We start from the raw sequence: 17773 nt of genomic DNA, 5'->3' as shown, positions 1-17773 counted from the left end.
CGTGTCTGCAATATTTCTTGGGCATCGGATACAAGGAGAAGGAATATTAATTCCCCAACTGGACAATAAAGGTAGTTGACCATGATTATCAATTTCCTTGCCACAAACTAGTATTATCATCTCTATGATTATTCCCCCACCTTCCCCCATAATGTACTTGTTTTGTAATTTTTTTTTCTTCCCTTGTAAATCTAGTGAAATATCTTAAAATTAAAAAAAAAAACAGGAGAAGAAAGTTTTCTAGCTGGGAGTGGAGCCTACACCCTTGTGATTGTCTATCTTCTCTTCCAACTATTTTCTGTTTTATCATAAAAAATAAATGACCTTCCTACCTCTCATAAATTGAAACAAGAGGGGGGAGCTAATTAGGTTTCATACAAGTGTAGGATCCACGCTCCTGAACAGAAAACATTTTCCAAAAAAATTCCTTACAATAGGAAGAGTGCTTGATTTGTTCTTAACCAGATATTGGTTTTTTTTTTTTTATGATAAAAACAAAAATATATTTGAAAGAAGGCAAATTTACAGTAATGTTATGGACAAAAGAAGATCTGTTCAACCGAGCTTCGAAAGCTCAAAAGGTAGTAAGAGTCAACAAAAGAGGGTCTTTGGTAGTGACAAAACTAGGGCCTTGGGCATTGATGATATTGGATTATTGGATTAATTCAAACACCCTCCTATCATGGTAAATCCATTAATCCAACCAATCTTTGGGGATTCAAAATTTTTTTTATTGTTTTCATTTTTTGAAATTTGAAATATCATTTGGGATTAAAAGAATTAGTCTGGAATAATACCCATATAAATTACATAATTATTTCCCCATAATACAAAGTACCTGAAATACCCTTCACTTCATGTATTATCCAACTCGATATCAAATTGATGGGTGACAAACCATAGACCCGCCTTGGCCTTGCATGAAAACCCTTTTCTTATTTATTTTTCGTTCTATTATTAGGGAAAAATATCAGTGTGGCCTACGCCAGCACTCCCATGAGTCTATCTCTCTCCTTATGTGAAAAGACACCTCTGCCCCCTTGTTTTAAGGAGGAGAAAGATAGACACATGGGAGTGCTGGTGTAGGCCACACTCCGATACAGAAAACTGCTTCCCAATAAAAAAAAGAGGTAATTTTCTGTCAGGGAGTGTGGCCTACGCCAATACTCCCATGTGTCTATCTCTCTTTTATTTAAAACAAGGGGTAGAAGTATTTTTTCACACAGAGAGGATAGAGACAGACTCATGAGAGTGCTGGCATAAGGGACACTTCGGACAAAGTTCTTTTTCCATTAAAAAAATAAGGATAAGGAATTAAAGAAGTGATAGACAGATAGATAACTAGGGATTATATGCCGCATTGCCTCACTTCAAAGGAATTTGAGAGGATAATCTTCCGATAACCAGAGTTCATTTTCCCATTAAAAAAAAATAAAAAGATGAAAGAGCAAAAGAAGTGATAGACAGATAGATAACCAACTAAAGCAGTTACTCTACCCGCCACAATATTTCCATTACCATTAACTGACAAACTGACAAACGTTTCCGGAGTGGAACGCAACTCATGACTTTTATCGAACTCCACCTATCACACTCTTTCTCCACTCTCGCTCTTGTTGCCACTAGCCATTCCATTCCCCTTCGGCTCTCTCTCTCTCTCTCGATCCTCGATCTCTGTGTGTGTGATTTGGGGAAGGGGGTGACTGGTTACATCTAATCTGTGTGTGCATTTGCCTGAGGGTAAGGTATAGGGTTTTCTTGTCAATCATTGAGGAGAACGAGCAAGAGGGTTTAGCTTCTTCAGCCCTAGTCAGGGCGTTAATGGATTTTAAGACGAATTATAGAGCAAGATCTGGGACTAATTCGAGCTTATCCAAAGGAAAAGTTCTCAGTACAGTTCGATCCTTGGAAGGTGAGCTCTCACCCCTGATACTCCATCCCTATTCACTCACTTTACTTTTGCTTCACCCATTTATACAATGATCTAGAGTTCCGTCTCTTAGGGTACTTTATTATTTGATTTAATGGGGTGTAGTAAACTCCTTCCTGATTTCTATCTGATGCTTGGAGTTGAAGTCCTGATTTTCTGGTGTCTGTAAAGTTTCATAGCTTAAGGGATCGAGATGTTTATGTCTTGAACCCAAAAAACACCTCTCTTTTGTTTGATTAAATTGTTACATTTTATTAAAATTTTAGTGTTTGTGGTGTAAATGAGTGCCAAAAGAAAAAGGGCAAAAAATTTCTCTTACTGGATTGTCTGATGATGGCATGAAATGAGTGATTTGGTGATCGTAGTGGTTGTATACTATCAATTATGAGTTCCATGGAAATGGTTGTGAGTACATGTTCCACTGATGGTTTTCAATGCAGCTGCCTTCCGTTTGAGATTATCTACGTTTTTTTTTGCTTGGATTATATTGAAAAAAATATATTTTGTCTGACATATGCAGCTCCCTGTTGCAGGACCCATTACCACTGGTCTACCGTTGCTAGATCATCCCTCATGCGGTACAGAGCCGAGAAAGAAAATGTCATTTGAGCTTGCAATGAAGAGGGAGCTGGCATATCGAAGGAAAATGGAACGGTTGAATTTGCAGACTCCATGTAAACTCTAGGCAAGCCCCTCTGCGTTCCCAGGTGAGTCCATGGAAAATGGGGCAGTTGAGTTTGCAGACTCCATGTAACTCTAGGCAAGCCCCTCTGTGTTCCCAGGTGAGTCCTCTATCTGTCATGGTGCAGCTTGTAAACTCTAGAGTCTAGACTGTTTCATTTTGCGTGCTGAACATGTTTTATTTATGCTCTCACTGCTCATTTCCTTTGGTTCTCTCTTTAAACAAGCCCTTGTATACATATTGATATATGTGTGTCTACCATGTCCATTTCAATAAAGATTGAATTTATTAATTTACGTTGATATTTTATGTGCAATAGTTTCCCTAGGTATGACTTTAAAGTGTTCACAACTAGGGACAGAATTGGGCATTCTGTTCTTATGGTTGTTACACTGTAAATTCTGGCAATTTGATTGCATAATATAAATGTGAGCATTCATATTGTTGTAGTTGTTGAATGTGATCAGCAATCGAGATTCTTGTATGGAATACCACCGGTTGTTTGAGCAACAAAAATCTTTGATGGTTGTTTTGTCCCTATACCTGAGAGGTCCTTGCTGTTGCAGTTGCGCGTTCTGCATTTGTGCATCTATGGTGTACCAAAGGTTGATGCCAACACTAGCTACATATCGGTACGCTTGGCATACAGTGTTCTTCAGTAGATAGAAGAGATGCTCGGCATGGTATCCACTTCCCGAAGGGGAGGGGAAAACACCTTGAGAGAGTTGGCTGACTAGACTGTAATTGGACGAAAATTCTGGTATTAGTGGCAATTTTGTAAAGTGTTTACACCATAAAGATCAGAATCTGAATTCTAAAATTGTTCCCCCCCCCCCCAATACACATTTTGTAGGTATGATTTGAAGCAGTAAAGGTAACCATGAATTTGGCAAAATATTGTTCGTCTTAGAGCCACCTGTTATTTCTCCATGGTTGTCGTTTTTCTCATTTTCTTGTCTTAGAAAAACTTACAGATTTATATAAATAGAAACAAGAAAAAAAAAGTTGTGAAATTGTGTGCAGTCTTAGAAATAAAAATTTCTAATAAAGTGAGAAATCATCTTCCATGGAAAATAACTAGGGAATCAGTTTCTTCTAATTCTTCTTTTCCTCTCTCTCTCTCTTTTTATATATATATATATAGTAAGGGGGTGCTTTGCTTCTTGTCCATCTGGTGAACTTTGTTGAGTTCCATTTCTATTGTGCAAGATGGAAGGTGTAACTAAGGGTGTCAATCAGTACGATATCGGTAATCCGGTATGGTATACTGGGTTACCGATACCGTACCGTACCGGATTTGATGTGTATTTCTAATACCGATACCGTACTGACGTGGTATGGTTTTGGTACAGTATATATTTGGTATAGAAATCGGTATGAATTTGGTATAAAAAGGGTACAATGTCTTCCAGAGTTCAGTTCTTCTAGAGTTCAGGTGCAAGAGCAAGGTCCACAAACAGAAAGGGGTTGATGGCATTAGAAATCTGCTACGCCAAGTTGGCTGTATTAAAGAAACAGAGAAATCCATGGAATTCTTCAATATTAACTAAACATTTCTCTGCATATAAGTTCCATAATAGAGGAAAAATTCTCTTGTGGTTTTCCTTGTCTTGCCGTACCCTTCGTTTTCCCTTCATCTTCTGCAATTGAGCATCCTACCCTTCATCTTGGTGTTGAAATAGAAGTGCTCTGTTCAAGCAAAGCAAGAGGATGAAACCGATGAATGGATTGCAGAAGGCCAGAAGGTAGAAGCACAGCCGTCACCCGTCAATGCTGCAGAGAACTTGAGAGTTGAGAGAACTAGAGAAGGCCGAAAGAAAGAATTCGAGAATGGGAGATTAGGGTTTTCACTTCTCATTTTGTTTTGCACTTGTGCGTGTTTAGTTATGTTATCAAATTTACAAATTTACCCTCTGCTTAAATCACTTCAAATATAGTTTTCATTAATCAACGTATAGTAATTGGAGATTCCACCAGGTAGCTATCCAAGTAGAAACTTCCATGCATGTAGTCAATGTCTACTTACTAATGTTTTTTCCAAGGAAGATTCAAAGGATGATATGTCGCATATCTACTGTAATGCTCTTTGTTGAAGCATGATTAGATGTGGATTTGTTTCCATACTGTATTGATTCCACCCTAGAGCTTTCTAAAGTCTTACTTTCTACAACCAAGGCTGCCCAATAAATTTCAGGTTGGTATGGTTTTCAAACCTTAATATCTGCTTCCCTTTAAAAGGTGTCTGTTTATTTGAACTTTATTGGTGGTTTGAATAGTGTATAAATATAAAGCACTGGCTTATATGTTGGCAACATTACAAAATGATGGTTCTCATTTTCTTCTTTGTATTTTTGGTTTTTGCTCAACATATTCAATAATATATATTTTTAGGTACTGCAGAGTTATTGTTATTTTAAGCTCTTTTTTTGTTCACTTAACAACATTTTGTTATATCCCAGGATGCATCTCAGCATCCTAGTCTTGTTGGGGTGAAAAGAAAAGAACCATCCAGCAACCGGCGACGCTTGCCACCTCAACAACAAAAACCATCTTACACTCTCCAGCCCCTTCAAAAGAAACCACTCCTTTTTAACTGCGAGATCTGCCAAGTGCCCTGCTCAAGTTCATTCAATCTTAAGCAGCACCTTCAAGGCAGTAAGCACCAGGCCAAACTAAAAGAGTTGGAGGGGGGTCAGACCAATGGTCAAGAGAATAGTAAGAAACCACTTTGGTGTGAACTTTGTGGTGTGCCTTGCATGAACTGGGACTGTTTGCAGCAGCATCTTACTGGAAAGAAGCATTTGGCTCACATCCAAGCAATTGAGGATGCAAAGCAAATGAGAGAAGAAGCTGAAGCTGTGAAGTTTCAATTAAAATATGTACAGTGGGAGATGAGTGCGTAAGGCAACAAAAGAAAAGAACTTAGTGGAGGAAGGCTAAGAAATCAATTGTTGGTTTAAATATGATTCTCTTCCTGTGGTCATCTTGATCCTTTTCTTTCGTTGGGTTTGATCATTTTGACTGATCTTTTGCCTGATTTGACCACAGTGCATGTAAAGAAAACTAGAAACATCTTGATCTGGAAAGACAGTTGTAAATTCTCTACATCTTTTCCTCTAAGTTGCATCATTCTCCAATCCATAAGGAACGACCTTAATACTGGTGAATGGGGTGGGGGAGGGGGGTTAGTGTCTTTGTTTGCTTGGCATGTGAGTTAATATTTGACGGGTCGGGCGGGAAGTGGAGAGGTAGATGGGAGAGTGTTGAAGTGGGTCCAGGGTACAAAGAGAACCTGTTAATAAAATATCTTTACTTGTTAAAATAAGAAAAAGCACTAATCCTTGGAACACATATGTAGTAACTGAAGACATCACTAGCATTTGGTTATGCCCTCTTTTGCTTCTGTTGAACCTTGGCCACTGAAGGTGATTGTCTCAAGTTGTTTCCAACCTCTTATTCGTATGTACTTTTGGTTATCATGGATTGCTTAAAGTGTTAGCCTTGTTCTTTAGAGTGCAATGCTTTCCTATACTTTGGATACAGGACTGCCGGCTGGTGGTTCAGATAACTGTTTAGAAGTGGTCCTACTCTAGCGAGGCATCCACACAACAAAATTGGCTATATTGGGTAATTCTTGTCATCTGATATACGAAGCCCCTTTGGAAAGTTGGGATAAAGTCCTCCACAGTCTGGAAAAAGACAGGTGTGTATTCTCATTTTTTTAGGAGAATTAATTTAGTATATATTATAAATGTACTTGCAGTTGTTTTGGTGTCTTTATTTTTAGCATGTGTCAGGCCACAGTTCAGAAGTAAGCAACCACACTAGTGTAGCCATCGCCAGTATCTTGTTGAGTTCTTTTTATGTTTGAACTTTTACTTTAATGTTTATATATTTAATTTGACAAAAATGGTTAATGTTTTTTAAATTATAACGAAATACTATTGTAAACAATAATGTAATAATAATGGCTGTAATCAATATTTTAAACCCATAGGAATTGACAACTATGTAAACATAGGCAGCTAATCTTTGTGGCAAACCATCCTGTTAGAAGAATGTACTCCAGAATACCATGGGGGTATTCTGGTCCTTTTGGGGTTATTTTTATGTTATTAAGTGTAAGTCGGCTATGTGGGTTTTAGTCCCACATCGCCTATTTTAGTCTCTTGTAACTTTCCCCTCTATTATAAATAGAGGGGCTTACCTATCAATGAAGCTAAGCAATTATTCTCTCAGTCTCTCTTTTCTAGCCCACGATTCTGCCAACATGGTATCAAAGTTGGTCTGATCTAGGTTAGAAAAAGAAAAAGAAAACCCTAATCCATCTCTTCAATCGACTTCTCCCTTCTCCTCCTTCTGTTCTTCTTCCTCTCAACCTTGTAAAGGAGCAGCACTAATGAGGTAAACACAGCATATCAATGATTTAGTTGCTGCCCCCCTCCCTTTCTACCTTTTTATATTAAAAAATTTCTGTTCGAAATCTGCTGGAGCCATACCTGCGATATTGGAGCTGTCCAGAATTTTTGGAGATCTGATTTCTACCTAATGAAGACTGATCCTCTATTGTTGGAGCCTCCTATGCAGCCTTTTCCCGCACTCTTCTACCCTATTCCATAGTCTTCCTTCCTTTTTTTTCTTTCTCTCCATCTTTTATTAACTTTCCAGCCTCCATACCCAAATCGATCTCAACTTGTTAGGGTTTTTCAAAACCTTGACTCCAATCAATTTTGGGGTTTCCCTTTTCAGATGTAGCTAACTTTTTGGTGGTGATTCCCTACTACTACAAGCCCTACTCGACCTAAGTTTGGACACTTTCTGATGGCTGGATTTGTTTTTACAGCAAAACCTTCTTAACCTGCTATTTTTGGTTACTTGCTAAAACCCTGACTCAAATCGAAATTAGAGTTACAGGTTTCAGTTTTTGTTGTTTTTGGAGGTATGATTACTCCAACTACAAGGACCACTCGGCCTCAGTATAAGCCTCTTTCCAAGTGTTTGAAGACCCCTAACCCCAATCGATCCTCCTTTTCAGGGTTTTACAAAACCCTGACACATATCGATTTTAGGGTTAGGGTTGTTTGCTGCTGCTAGAGTTTTTTGGAGGTGTTTCTACCATCAAGAGGGACATTCTACTTCAACTATTCATGGCTTGAAGAAGTTCTATTACACAAGATAGCTGCTGCCCTATTTTTTCTGCAATTTTTTGTGTTTCTCCCAATTGAAGATCAAGTCTCAATCACCAAGAAGATTGGTTATTCGAACTGGAAATCCATTCTCGCAGTTGAAGTCAACATCTATTACCAGAAGACATCACCTTTGACAAGTCATCATCACTTTTGTTGAAGCCCACTTCCCTACAATCGATCTTCACTTTCAGGGTTTTTTACAAAACCCTGCCTATAATCGATTAAAGGGTTAGGGCAGTCCACTCTGGCAGATTTTTTGAGGAGAGTTTTATAACTATCAGAGGAGTATTCAACCCATATTTCAGCATCATTCTCCAATTATCAACCTTTTTTTTACTTGTTCCTATGTGATTGGCTGCTTCAACTACCTATGGATCTGTTGGGTTATTTAATCTATACTTGCTGGTTCTATTGAGCTTTACTACATATATTGCTGGTTGTATTGATTGGCTTCTGTAAGCATGACTAGTTGACATGTTACTGCTGCCTTTATGAGGACCACTGCTGCCCTGTCATTGAGACTGAGTATCCTACTATTGGAGATCGAATTTCTTTCATTATTAAAGACTCGCATCTACTACCCTGGAGATCAGCATATTTGGGATTACAGCAGTGTGTTCCAAGGTTATTGGTTGCAACTACGAACCTATTCAGTTATGTGAAGCTTTTCTGGTTCATATCCGGCTCACTTTGAGAGCTTGATCCTAGCATTGCTCACAAATTCAGATCTGATCCAAGTTTTTTGTTGAAGCTTCTTACATCCACTGTTGTCCAAATTTCTTCGTCAGTTCTATTTAGCATGTGGGAGTTTATAAATTGAAGTTTTGCACACTTGTTCTTCCTTGTATAAAGATCGATCAAGTTTTTGAAAAATGGTGCCTTCTCCTTCTACAAATTAGACCTGTTTTTTAAAATTCAGATCTGATCATTGGAGATTGGTGTTTTGGAATTAGTTTGATCGATTGAAAGAAGGTTGTAGATTACTGTGTTGCTTTGTCCATGGTTCATTATCCCACTGCTTCTTTTCACTTCACCACCTCACATATCATATCTTTGGCATATACCCATAACCACCTTGGAAGTTTATGGTATTCTCTAAATTGTCATTTCTTCTGTTTCCATTACCCTTAGCACTTTTTGGAAAATTCTGGAATATTATACTTTTGCACTGTTTCTTACATCATCTCCGTTTTCTGTCCACCTGTACTACTACACGTGGGGGGGGGGGATTATGTACAGTATACCTGCAGCCATTGCAGAAAGCACAACTTGCAGGAACACTTGGTGCAAAACATAGAAGATCAGTGTTTCCACCATTGCTATTGGGTATCCTTCATTATTGGGTTGAGTTTGCCGTGAGGGGGAGATTGGTGTTAAAAGTTTTGAAGATGTTTGGTTATTGCCTGCCCATATGAGGTCCTATAGTTTGGTTGTTTCCGCTGCTTGATCTTTATTGTTGCCTGACTCATCTGCTTGCTGCCCTAGTTACTTACCTTTAAGATTATCTGTCAGAGATTCTTCCCTGGACAATTGTTGAAGATTGGTAACAATTGATCAAGTCTGTCCAGGTTTGAAGGTCTATTTTTTTCAAGTTCTTGAAGGTCTATTTGGGAGCTGCATTCTTTTTGGAGCTGGATTCTGCTACAACTTATTTTTTCCATTTTTCATTCAAATTGGGCATTAGTACCTTGTATGCGCCAACTTGAGGGGGAGTGTTAGTATTGTTATAGAGAGAGTTTTTTCTTTTAGAGTTTTTTTCTTCTTTTAGTCCAAGCTGGATCTTCCTCTTTTTTATTTGTACAATCCAGCTTGAGGGGGAGTGTTAGAAGAATGTACTCCAGAATACCGTGGGGTTATTTTGGTCCTTTTGGAGTTATTTTTGTGTTATTAAGTGTAAGTCGGCTATGTGGGTTTTAGTCCCACATCGCCTATTTTAGTCTCTTGTAACTTTCCCCTCTATTATAAATAGAGGGGCTTACCTATCAATTAATATAAGCAATTCTATTATTTTCTTCCCTCTCTCTAACCACGGTTCAACCAACACATCCCACTGGCCTGCATTCCAGAACCATCAAAAGGTAGGTGACTGAAGTTCATTGAACTGTTCATTGAACACAATTTTTCCAGGATACAATGGAGAATGCTTGAGATACTCCAGATGGTTTTGGACTACATGAACTATTTCATCACACTTTTTACAGTTCCAATTCATCTTTGAAAACATTGGTAGATGACGGCTAATAATAGCTGCTATTTGGAGGCCTGGTAGTTGAATTTGTAATATATCATGACCCTAAACCTTTTAATACCTTGTTTATTTTAGTGAGAAGAAGTAAAGAGGGAACAGATACAAGGATGGGGAGCCTACAAGAAGTCAAAAATGACAGCTCACCATGGCCCCCAAGTCTAAGCAATGCACTGCAGGAATACTGAACCATCAGTTATCTGTGGCATTGACACTGTACATGGAGTCTTTCACAATTCCCTCTTAGCTAAATCTTTTGGGAGGCATTTGCTGACCTAGGCACCAAACAGATAGCTGTCTGGGAAGGCTCACTAACAATGTTAATTAAAAAAAAAAGAGTGTTACAAACTTACTGATACAGAACAAGGCACCAAAACAGATAGCTGTCCGGGAAGGCTCACTAATTATGTTAATACAAAAAAAAAGTTACAATCTTTTGGGTGGCATTTGCTGACCTAGGCACCAAACAGATAGCTGTCTGGGAAGGCTTACTAACAATGGTAATAAAAAATAAAAAAAAAGGTGTTACAAACTTACTGATACAGAACAAGGTTCCAGAAGCAGTACCAGAAGAGAAAGAAGCCATCACAGTTTGTCAATGTCACAACCACCGTGACAGCCTATGGCTGTGACATGACAGCCTACAGTTGCTGCTCACGGTTACTGTTCATGTTCAGATTCTGTATTAAATAAGATTTGAGATCTTATCCTTATTAAGAAGTCCAAGTTATGGGGTCTGTCTTGAAATTATTTTCTCTCTTTTTGTTTTCTATTGTAAAGCTTATTATGGTTTGAGATTATTTTATTGCAAGCTGAGTAGGCTCCTCTTTTCTTATTGGTTGTTATTATATTAGGTTAGTATAGAACTTTCCTATTGGTTAGATGATGGAAACTCTTATTTCCTGTTGGGTGGATAATGCAAGTCCTCTTCTAAGCCAATCATAGGCTTTTAGAGAAGCTATAAATATATGTAATGGCAGTATGCCTTCCCCATCGATTAAGAGCTTAGCAATTCAGTTTCAGATGTGTGTTGTGGATTCAGGCCATACTTCTATGGATTCAGAAGTGTTTACTCAGTGGATTTTGGGTAAGAATTAGGTGGGATTCCTAGCCTGTTATCTATCTTCCCTCTCTATCAGTTTTCTATCGTCCAATCAAGTTTCAGGTCAGAATTTCCTAATCTTACTTCCTGTGGCTATACTGTTCGATAGGACTTTCAGTTTTAGATTAGTTTTTTCATTTTTTGCTAAAGGTCAGTGTAGACGCTGAATTTTGTCACCCCCCGACGATGATGACAACAGGACACGGACAGACATCGGTATCTCTCTCAAGATTGACTCGTGTCCCTACATCTGAACCAAATCACCCTAACATCCCTAAAATGATTTATCAGACCCTTTTACTAAACTCTGAAGGAGGTACTGCTCACCCTCCCCCACCAGGGCGGTCTCACTAGCCGGTTAGCGGGCCGTGGGGGTCTAGGGGGGTAAGCAGCCCCCCTGGGGGGGTGTAGGGGGACGGACCCCCCGATAGAAAATTTTCTAAAGAGTCAAAAAGGAAAAGAAAACCCAAAAAGACCAAGCCCATGGGCCCAGACAAGGCCCAAAATCAAGGAAAAGTAACAGCGCTCCCACGGCACCGTGGGGGCCCACCACGGCATCAGTGTACTTTTTTCGCGGCGCCACAGAAGGGTATGACATCAGCCTGCTGACTTCACCCACGGCGCCGTGGAAAAGTCCCCCACGGCGCCGTGGACATCTACACGGCGCCGTGGAGGATAGACCCTCCCCTATAAATAGGAGGGTCCCCCTCCCTCCAAAACAAGCTTTTCTCGGGTAAGGAGACCCTTCAAGGCTTGTTTTGCCCCCTTTTCACCCTCTTTTCCCCCGTCTTTCCCTCACGAGTATGTGACTGAGTGGAGTTCGTCGACGTGGGTAGATCCTTCGGTTACCCATCCAAACATAAAGCGATTTTGCTCTTAGGTATTATTATCCCGTCAGTGTACGGATAACGAAAAACCCCCTTCACAGCCATTATTCTGTCTGTATACAGATAACGAGAATCTCTTATATAGCCGTTACTCTGCCCGAAGTCTGAGTGAAAAAACTCATCTCGTATAGCCTCATTTTGTCCGGCAAGAGAGAGACAAGCTGATTGTCCGTCTCCACCTGAGCCATGGGACATCACATATTTCGCCCTCGGTGCGCTTTTATTTATTTCTTGTATTTCTAGACAGGTATCTGTCTCTTTCCCTCTCATTAGTTTTGGCATAATGTAGACAATTAAAGCAACTCGTTTAGTGTACATAATAAATGATTTTTTTTTCTTTGTCAAGATTAGTGCATCATAACTTAACCTTACATGTTAGTATAGGATATATTATCAAGGGAGAATATTCGAAAACCAGCATCTAGTAGAAAGACCGGTTTATCAGGGCGAGGTGGGTGCCTAATACCTTCCCACCCTCGTAACCTGACTACTTACTTTGAATCTCTAACCAGACCATATGGAATCACATAGCCCTTTCCGCTAACCCCGGATGGGGCTACACCCATTGGGTCTAGGCCCTAATCCTAGGTGGCGATTCCATTTCTTTAAAAAGCATGATCCCAATCCCCATGATGATATATCGGAACGATACGCTGTTATTCATCGAAGCCAATCCTTGTTGCTAAGAGGCTGAGGAACCCTCGTCTCGAGGACCACGATACTTACAGTCAGCAAAGAAATATATTACAAAAAAAGGATGTGTAGAGGATAAATCCTGGCATGCCCGGATATAATACAATAAATAACAAAATAGACATGGAAACCCACCTTCAGCATGGCCATCAGTAGGAATCCCAGCTTCAAAGCGATTCAGCCAGGGATTCCACCTTTGGCATTGCCATCAGCAGAGACCCCTAACCAAACCCAAATTATACATCTCCTCCCAACAAGGCAATAAAAAACAGTCAATGGATCACAATTCGGAACCTTGGTCTTGTTTCATAATCCCAAATGATATCCTCTCTTACAAAAATAGGGTGAACAGGCCATATTACTGAAGCTTGAAGACAAGCTCCTATTTTAGCTAAGGAGTCAGCTACCACGTACACTTCTCTAAAACAGTGGGAAATATTCCAAGAAATACCAGCTAGATAAGCCTGGAGGTGAGCCCACTGTTGCTGAAATTTCCATGGAATGAAATTATTTTCCACACTGGATATCACTGCTGAAGAGTCACTTTCTATCCACAGAAAATGTATGCCCTTCCTCTTTTCCAGGTCAATACCAAATACTAAAGCAGAGAATTCAGTATAGAAATTCGTCTCCACAGCCACAGATGAAAAACTTCCCAATGATACCCCATAAGATTTTCTGAAGATATCTGCTGCACAAGCATGCCGGATTAATTTAATCCACCCGTTTTGTGGTTTGGACCCAATTACTTCCATAATTCTCGTTGAAGGAGATCTAGCAAAAGAAATTCCTAACTGCTTTAGTTATTAGCTTGAAGTTCTGCTATTGATTCTGCCAGTTCTCTTTGATGTTGGTTTAACATTCTGAATTTACTAATTAGATTTCAGAACTGATTATCTTCTTACCATGCGGCCTCTGGTTTTACTATAAATTTCAGATATGTGGTGTTAATCAGTTCCTGGTCTATGTTATTAATTCTGATTTCATTTTGCTGCTATTATCTTAGTTAGATCCCTTCCTGAGTTCTGTTTTGAAATTTTGAAAAACCCTAATCAATTCATCTGTTCTGCTTTAAATGTCAAGTTTCCTAGTTGCATTAGGATTGCTCCAGAACTCAAGTTCCAGCTGCCAGGTTTTAATCAAACTTTGCAGGTTTAACCCTTCAACTACAATTTCAGTCCATTCAGAGTTGGTCTGATGAAATTATTGAGTTTCTCTATATTCTGGTTCTAGTTCCTATACCTGCGATTCTATTTTTGTTATCTTCTAATAAATCAATTTTGTCAGGAGATTAGAAACCCCATCAAAACATATAGTGGGAAGGAAGATTGTCTCCCCCCCCCCCCCCCCTCCCAAAACCCACAAAAAAAAGGGAGTGTAACCAAATTATTTCATTTCTCCTTTATCAAAAGTAAATATAAATTCAAGAAAGGATAAGGGCTGGAAAAATGAGATAGCGGCCTTTGTTTGTTCTATCGGCATTTTGCGGTGATATTGTCTGCGACTGCTGGTGCCTGACTGAAAAATGCATAGTTTATTACTAGACAGATAAGAACAAGCGAGGAAGGAGTTTGGCCCTTTCTGTTTTAGAATGTGGAGGGATTCCATGGTCAAGCCAGAATCTTCATTGAATAAAAAAAAAGGGACGTACCCAGATGAGGCTCTTGCCACTGGGGGGTCTGGGGAGGGTCATAATGTACACAGCCTTACCCCCACTTTGCAGAGAGGCTGTTTCCTGATTCAAATCCGCGACCCAATGGAGCAACCTTATCATTGCACCGAGGCCTACCCTCTAGAATCTTCATTGAATATGTGATCCTTCAATTGGCTAGATGTTGTATTTCCCTGGTCACATCTGCTGTATATACTATATGCGAATGTGTATAAGACTCCTAGAAATGCAAGTCTCCCCATCCCTAGAAATGTTGCGGAGGTTTAGGGTTCTTGTGCTCAGATGAATCAAGTTTCAAGTGGATTTCTTATACTCAATTCTATTTCTACCTCCATAATTTTTCAGCAATAGAGTTTATTTTCAAATTAAAATATCAAAAAAATGCCACACCACCCATAAGCCGAACTCTTTAAGCTGGTCAATCTCTTTTATTTTATCTTTCAAGTTTGCTGAAGCTTATTCTTATTTAGTTTTGTTGAATTCTTTCCTAGTCTCTTAAGTTTTGGAACTTCCTTTGCTGAATCCTCAGATGGTTAACTTTGAAACTATTCATCACTTTCCTTCTCTCCCTCCTCCCCCCCCCCCCCAAACAGAACAAATAAAAAAGAAAGAAAGATGGATCAAATTGTCCTTGGAATCTTTCTAGCAGACTGAATAGTGTTCTGTCCTGGCTCAAATAATTTCGTAAGAAAATAGTCAAAAAAACCAGGGCAGGGACATGATATGGAATGAGCAAATTTTACATCCTTGTGATGGTATCAATCATGAATTTGGCAGAGGGGACATTCTCTTTGATTAAGATGCTTCTATCTATGAAAACTTGAGCATTCTGACTGAATTTTCCAACTCTCTTGATCGAAGAATTTGAGGTTGAAAAATCTGCTAACTGGAATTGATGCAACACTGAGAAGTGCTGGATTTCACTCAAATATCCTCGTGGGAGAACAAACTTGGTTAACGAGTTTGGATTCTAGACACACAACATGCTGATAATTTACTCTTTTCGCAAACTTTTTGTCAAATTCCTAGCGGCCTGCTGTAGTTTAATCATTCTCAGGAAGATCCCTGCAAAGAATAATTTTCACTGGCATTAATGATGGCTCAAGTGAATGCTGAAATCTGAAACGTCTTACTCTCCGCTAAAATAAATCCAGTTGACAGGTAGTTATAGTTCCTGAGATTGCCATTCTTTATGTTGAAGAACCCATTGGACAATTATCACTGTCCTTGTTCAATGGAGAAGATCGGAACTGGGTGTCAAATTGCATTTGACCAGAAAAATCACGTTGGTGGTCAGATCGCTATCAAATCTTGAAGGGCTGTTTATAGGAAACATTTTCTTAAGGGATGTTCCAGAACCTTTCCTGAGTAGCTTCATAGTAACCTTTTTAGTTGTAAAAAGGTGTCATAAATCTCCAGCTACATATGACTCAATCCATACCAATTTTCTATTGAGGTCTACGGAAATTGTTAATCTATTTTCTGTGGGGAATCCCCCCAGAGATTGAATAAATGCTGCTTGTTGCTTACAACAAGTTTTCTGGTGAAATTCTATCAGAAATCTACCATATGTAGTGCTTGCCACTGATCATTTTGTCTTAGAACTTGGTGGGTGTGTTGTTAAAAGCTTGGACAATTTGATTAACCTGATAACACCTGCTACACTCAAATTGTCTGTTGTGTAACTTCTCAACTAAACAGTTACTAACTTCCACAATAGAATGCTGGGTGGTCTGTTCTTTGGTCTTCTGTTAAGTGACACTGGCCGGAGATGTTCACCAACTTTCGGAGAACAGTAGTGCTGGGTGGTCTGTTCTTTCCCCTTGTGTTTTCATTGTAATAGAGTAGAAAGCATTCATCATATGATAAGAAGACAAACTCCAGCGTGAGAGGATTAACTGTTTGGGTTGGAAATCTGGATAAAGCAGAATTATGTGTGCTTATATTTTGAGGGTTGTTGCAGACTTTTCAGCTAAGATAGACTTGGTATGGTGTCATTGACCATTGACAGAGGTGTGCTGATGAGGAAACTACAAAGAGAAAAGCTTGAAAGCGTTGAGAAAGTTTCAGGCCAAAATGGGGGATTAACTAGTAATCTACCATTCATCATTCATTTAAGCTCACTCATGCTCCAAGGGAAGGGGTTAAACATAAATATGAAAGTGCTTCTGGTTTCATGTTTAATAATATTATAATAAGACATTGATTTCAATCACATGAGATATGCAGTACATTTTTTTTTCTTTCACAAATGACAAAATTAATTCATATTACCTCTTATTTTATATTCAATTAATAAATAGGAACACCATCATCCTCATAAATTAGGATTATTTTAAGGTGTGTTCTTAAGTTAGCATTCCCAAATGAATCTTTAAATTAGAATCTTTGGTAAAATAGTATATAAGACAAGAAGTACCTTCCAAAATTGAAAGAAAAAAAAAGGTTCAACCGTAGCTCTCATGACCATAAGGTTTTAAAAATTATATAATATATAGGGTTAGGATGTGGATTTGTTTCAGTTTCGGTTCCAATAGATCTTATATATTCTATCGGTTCTAGAACCATTGGGGGACCGGAAACTTAATCGGTAAACCTAGAACCAGACCAATAAGCTATTTTGCAAGTTGGTTCTGGTTTCTAAGGAGTTGGTTTTACTCTAATTCCCAATTTTGGTCCAAAATTGGCCCCTTTTTTTGAATGCTGGTTGGAGAGTATGTTACCACTTTTTTTTCTTTAATGCAAACCTGGTCTAGCATTTTGAGACACATGGAAGGACTAATTTTGGCAAACTGACCATTGGATGAGTTTACACCCTATGGATCAGCCATGGGTTAAATGCTATGGGCGATTTCCATAATTTTCCAATCATGAGTTTACATCAAAACACAATCCTAAAACGAGCTTTCAAAGCTTTGTTTCTTCGCATGGAAATTTTGTTGATGGAAATGTTTCTTGACAAATATGGAAAAAAGTTGTGTAGAACGCCAGGCTCAAAAAATGAAATCGCACAATTTTTCACATATCTTCATGTGAGGGGGTGATATGTCATAAATGTTCCTCCCTTTATTGTTAGATTCTAAAGGGGATCCCTTCATTCACTTGAAACTGCACTCCGACAGTGTAGGAACCCTCTCCCGACAAATATTTAGTCCATTATAAACTTCTCTTGATGGACCACTTAGGTGACTTACCCTAATTGAAATTTGAATACAGATGGGCCCTACGTTTGGGGATTAAACCAAAATCAGCTTAGCCAGAGGACCCATACTTCTAGTTTATTTTAGAGTTATTGAAATGTTGTTGACAATTCGGTAGAGATGAAATTTTAAAATGCTCGATAGAGCTGAAAATTTGTGCCCCAAGTCCCTTT

The 17773-nt window shown here is 38.9% G+C and overlaps 1 long non-coding RNA gene across 2 annotated transcripts; it reads left to right on the top strand.

Annotated features, from left to right (window-relative positions):
* The first annotated feature begins 1640 nt into the window (after positions 1-1640).
* Positions 1641-6433, top strand: LOC122670347. 2 transcript variants are annotated; one of them, XR_006334200.1, is made up of 3 exons: positions 1641-1912; positions 2464-2637; positions 6156-6433. It is a non-coding gene; the product is annotated as an uncharacterized LOC122670347 (long non-coding RNA). The 2 variants fall into 2 exon arrangements; XR_006334199.1 differs by lacking the exon at positions 6156-6433 and adding an exon at positions 5072-5103.
* The last annotated feature ends 11340 nt before the right edge of the window (positions 6434-17773 follow it).

This window comes from Telopea speciosissima, chromosome 8 (assembly GCF_018873765.1).
Source record: "Telopea speciosissima isolate NSW1024214 ecotype Mountain lineage chromosome 8, Tspe_v1, whole genome shotgun sequence".
In the NCBI taxonomy this organism is placed as follows: Eukaryota; Viridiplantae; Streptophyta; class Magnoliopsida; order Proteales; family Proteaceae; genus Telopea; species Telopea speciosissima.
The sequence above is the reverse complement of the archived record's forward strand: the minus strand, read 5'-3'. Positions and strand labels throughout refer to the sequence as shown.